Genomic DNA, 5,620 nt, shown 5'->3' on the forward strand with positions numbered 1-5,620 from the left:
TCGCGAGAACCTACCACTTGGCCCCGCCTAACGCGAGATTTCTGGGGCTCATCCCCGGTGACGCACTTCCAGGACGCCATCTTGAGAGTGGCAGAGATGTCTTAAAGTAGAGCGTGGAGCTGACATCTTGGGATGGTCAAATCGGAGTGTTATAACACCCTGGGATCGGCCTTTTCTAGCCAGAAATAAGTGCTTGCTTGAATTTAGTCCAGATCACTAACGTGGTGTGCCAAGCCGTGAGGAAGCATGAGATTAGCATATAATAACAAATTTGCAAATAAATCAGACTTTATCTCACAGCCTCTGAAACATTCCTAGGAGGTAGATACCCCTACTTTATATACAAGGTAACCAAAGCTCAAAAATAAACTATGTAGGGACTTCCATGGTGGCGCAGTGGTTGAGAATCCGCCTGCCAATGCAGGGGATACGGGTTCGTGACCCGGTCCGGGAAGATCCCACATGCCGCGGAGCGGCTGGGCCCGTGAGCCATGGCCGCTGAGCCTGGGCGTCCGGAGCCTATGCTCCGCAACGGGAGAGGCCACAACAGTGAGAGGCCCGAGTACCGCAAAAAAATAAAAAATAAAAAAGAATCCACCTGCCAATGTAGGCGACACGGGTTTAAGCCCTGGTCCGGGAAGATTCCACATGCCGCAGAGCAACTAAGCCCATGCACCACAACCACTGAGCCTGCGCTCTAGAGCCCGCGAGCTACAACTACTGAGCCGGCGTGCCACAACTACCGAAGCCTGCATGCCTAGAGCCCATGCTTGGCAACAAGAGAAGCCACCGCAATGAGAAGCCCGCGCACCTCAATGAAGAGTAGCCCCCCGCTCACCACAACTAGAGAAAGCCTGCGCGCAGCAACAAAGACCCAACGCAGCCAAAACTAAATAAATGAATAAATAAATTTATATTTTAAAAAATGTATGTAAATTATGTCTCAATAAAGTTGATTTTAAAAATATAGATGTTCAGCAAATATCGCATATTAACGCATATATGTGGAACCTAGAAAAATGGTACAGATGAACCGGTTTGCAGGGCAGAAATAGAGACCCAGATGTAGAGAACAAACGTATGGACACCAAGGGGGGAAAGCGGCAGGGGGTGGGGGAGCGGTGGGATGAACTGGGATTGACATATATACACTAATATGTATAAAATAGATAACTAACAAGAACCTGCTGTATAAAAAAATAAATAAAATTCAAATATTCAAAAAATACATATATAGATGTTCAGGATTCACCAGAGACCAATTGTCAAATTCTCTGGGCTGGGACCTGGCCATCAGCAACACTTAAAAGTTTTCCAGGGCTTCCCTGGTGGCGCAGTGGTTGAGAATCCGCCTGCCGATGCAGGGGATACGGGTTCGTGCCCCGGTCCGGGAAGATCCCACATGCCGCAGAGCGGCTGGGTCCGTGGGGCATGGCCGCTGAGTCTGCGCATCCGGAGCCTGTGCTCCGCAATGGGAGAGGCCACAACAGTGAGAGGCCCGCTTACCGCAAAAAAAAAAAAAAAAAAAAGTTTTCCAGGTGGTGACTATTTGCAGCCAGGAATGTGAGCCACAAGACTCTTCCTGTCCTCAAGGGATGGGGATGAGTTTGGAGGACAGGTGTGCAATTCTCGGTCCCTTCCTGGAAGAGGAGAGAGGAGGGAGTATCTGAAAGAGAGGGACAACAACGGGGACAGGTGTGGGCAATTTATCCAACCCTCTGCCCCAGTAGGTCAGAGACTTCAGGCTTCAGATCTCACCTTATTTTTTACTTTCTCTCCTCTTCCCCTGGCTTCTGGGGCTCTGGGTGAGATCCTCTGGCCTAGAAGGAGAAGACTTGGGGTTTGGGAACTGGGGCTGAAGACCGAATCTCCTCTCCCTCTCTCCACGCAGCCTCTCCGGGAGTACCGGGGAGTCTGTATCCTCCCAGGTTCGTGCTGAGGGCAGATGCTGAGCACAAGCACCCTGTAATAACTCCAAGAGTTTGGCCAGAAAAAGATGGACAGGTCTCTGAGGGTGTCCTCCACAGGGTGGACAAGGGCCCCAGCCAGTCACCCACCTGAGGGCATCCAATAGGCGCTGTAGCCGGAACACAGCAGTCTCCATGGATGGGCCCTCCTCAAACCCAATCACAGACAGCTCCAGCCAGAAGCAGCCTAGAGCCTCAGCAGGACACACCTGTGGGGACAGAATGATCTGGTGTCTCTGGGCAAGGGCTGATCCCAAGTCCTCACCCCCACAATTTCTGACTTGTGGCCTGGGACAAGCCCCTTCACTTCTCTGAGCCTCAGTTTCCTCGTCTGTAAAGTGGAACTCTGAATAATCCCTACCTGCTACCTTCACTGGAAGTGCACCTGTGTAAGTTAGAAAAAGACACTCCTTCCTTAAAGTACTTCTAAGTGCTGATTTTGTTAGAACAAGATACTTTACTGCCGTCTGCTGGAAATTGACAAACATATCCAGGATGAGAATACTGTCCTTGTAGATGTGGGATTCTTGTGCAGTGTACACCTTCACATCCATACATGATGGCCTTGTTTACCTCATAGGGTCAGTGTGAAGAGTAATTAAGCTAATATGCTGACGAGTACCTGGCACAGGGTAAGCACTATATGAGAATAGCTGTAATCATCACCATCATCCTTTGTTGTGATTATGTGCCAGTCACTGTAGTAGGTGTTGGAGACAGCAGTGAATAAAATATATTTGTTGGATGTCCCTGGTGGCGCAGTGGTTAAGAATCCGCCTGCCAATGAAGGGGACACGGGTTTGAGCCCTGGTCCGGGAAGATCCCACATGCCACGGAGCAACTAAGCCCATGTGCCACAACTACTGAGCCCAAGTGCCACAGCCACTAAAGCCTACAGGCCTAGAGCCCGTGCTCTGCATCCAGAGAAGCCACCGCAATGAGAAGCCCGCGTTCCGCAATGAAGAGTAGCCCCAGCTCCCTGCAACTAGAGAAGGCCTGCGCGCAGCAATGAAGACACAATGCAGGCCATATATATCCGTCAAGGCTGGGGTGGGTCAGGAGCTGGACAGCCAGAATGCCAGCCTGCCTGTCTCCTGGCCTTAACATGTGCATGTTCTGAGCCTAGTGGGCTCTCCCTAAACTTCCAACTTCAGTAAGGAGCTAATGAGATACCCACCAAAAGATCATCTGCGGTGTAAAGAGTACCATCAGTTTTGCTTCCCTACAATGGCGAGGTAGGGAGTAAAATCAGATTTTGGTGGGGGGGAGAGACTGGCCTTTCCTCAAACATGCCCCCCACCCACTCCCTAACTAGCCTGCCCCTGTCTGCTGGCTCTTCCCTCCCTACTCACCAGCAACTTCATGATGGCAATGAGGAAGCAGAAAGTCTCCCTTGGGCAGAAGGGTGGTCCTAGGCCTCCCAAGGGCAGCACCAGCAGGAGGATGGTCCAGAGAGGCCACATGGGCACCCTGCCCACCCCCAGACTTTCTCTGGTTCCGGCCTGGGGTCCTGGAAACAAGAGGTACAGAGAGTGGGAGCAAGTTGGAAAACTGGAATAGGTGAGGGAATTGCCCCCTTTCCCTCCCTTCCAGCTTTACTCAATCCACAGATACCCAGGAAATGTACTCCAAGAAGTTGGAGGAGATGGTGACGCTAGAGTAGGGAGGACCTAGGTCAGGGGACTCCCAGACCCGCTTCTTTCCCCCCACCCAAGATACCAGACTTAGCAAGGCTACGAGGATCACCGTGGAGAGACTGGAGAGTTTGGAAGCTTCCCCTGCCCCCCAAACAGGCCCATAAGGCAGTACAGAGTGTGTGAAAGCATGTGCATTCTGTGGCCTGTCTTCTCACTGGAAAACACCAGGGTTAGGCTTTATCTGTGTCTGCAGGTACATATTTGGGAGTCTCTGCTCTGCTTTCTACTTCTATTTCTGTTGAAAGTGTCTTGGAATCTTCGCGCCTGCCTGTACCTGCCTGTCTTCTTTCTCTGAGGGTTGGCCTCTCTGCCTCTGGATCTCTGTCACTTGTGTCTCCTGGCTCTATCTTTGACTGACCTGGTGTCTCTCTTCTTTTTCCTCTCCTCTGTTGGTCCCGTCTTTGCCTTCTCCTCCATGTGTGCCTGTCTCTCTCTTGTGCTGTGTATCTGTCCGTGGGTCCCTCCAAGTCAGCCACTGGGTCTTCCCTTCCTCTCTCCCCGGGGCCTGGCTCCTCTCCCTCTCTCACCCTTTAGGAGCTGGATTCTGAGCTGCAGGATCCTCCCTCCGGCCCCTGACCTGCCCACCAATCTCCACCCTGTCTTGGACCCTCCAGGAACAGGTGAGCCACCACATCCTTTTGCACTTTGGACTCCAGACCCAGTGCTGCCAGAGAAACTGAGGCAACGGTGGGCTCCCTGCAGCCCTGAGAGGGAGCTCTGGGCTAGGAAGGGAGCATCCTGAGTGGTGGGGGGCCAGGGAGCTACCCAATCCTGAGGTTCCTCAGATGGGCTGGGGGGACTGGGGATAGAGCAGTGGTCCCCAACCTTTTTGGCACCAGGGACCGTTTTCGTGGAAGACAATTTTTCCAAGGACCGGGGGTGGGGGTGAGGATGGTTTCGGGATGATTCAAGTGCATTACATTTATTGTGCACTTTATTTCTATTATTATTACATCAACTCCACCTCAGATCACCCGGCGTTAGATCCTGAGGGTTGGGGACCCCTGGGATAGAGAATTCTGTGTGGGAGGGGCCTAGAGAGGAGGGTGATTTTGGGGGGTCCGGAGAAAGAGGGTTCTCAGATAGAGACTCTGAAGAGTAGAATTTTGGAGCGTCTCCAAGGAGTGGGGGATTCTAGTGGGGAGGCAAATTTCAGGGGAGACAATTGCTGGGGAGAGGAGGCTCTGAAGGAAAACAAATTCTTGGGAAAGGTAGATTTTGAGGGAGGGGGCTCTGAAAGTGATGATTTTGTGAAAACGGGTTCTAGGGGGACAGTTGCGGGAAAAGCGGAATGGGGGAGAAGGAGTTTCTGAAGAAGGGGGATTCTAGGGCTCGTGGGTCTGAGGAGAGAAAGATTCTGGGGAGAATTATGGCGGGGGGAAAGGGCCCTGAGTGGAGGGAGATTCAGGGAAAGAAAGAGTCTAGTGTGAGGATTCTGAGGAGGGGGTTTTGGGAGAAGACCTCTCAGAGAAAAATTCTGGCAGGAGGAGACTCTAAAAGAAAGGAAGTTCTGGTGAAAGCCAGACTCTGGGGTAGGGGCCTCTAAGAGGAAAAGGATTCTGGGGGGACTCTCTAAGGAGGTGGGTTCTAGGACGTAGGGGGAGTCTGAATCCTGCCAGGTTTCTCAGAAGGGAACTCTAGAGGGGAAGAAGATTGCCGATGATGAAGCAGTAACACAAACCTCCTTCGAAAAGGGCGATAATCGGTTGCGTATGGGAGCGGAGGGAGGTTATTAAAGAGCCTAAATGCAAATGAGAACTGGCGGTGATCAAGGAAGACCAAGGATGTGAATTTCGTCTTGTCCGCACCCTTCTCTGTCAGCCCCCCGACACCCTTCAAGCCCCGCCCCTTCCGCTCCCGGGGCCCGCCCCCTCCTCCGCTCTCTGGACCCACCTTCCCGCCGCCAATCCAAAGCCCCGCCCACTAGCCGTAAAGCTCCCTCCTGTCGCGAAGGTG

The sequence above is a fragment of the Lagenorhynchus albirostris genome, chromosome 19, assembly GCF_949774975.1.
Source record: "Lagenorhynchus albirostris chromosome 19, mLagAlb1.1, whole genome shotgun sequence".
Classification (NCBI taxonomy): domain Eukaryota; kingdom Metazoa; phylum Chordata; class Mammalia; order Artiodactyla; family Delphinidae; genus Lagenorhynchus; species Lagenorhynchus albirostris.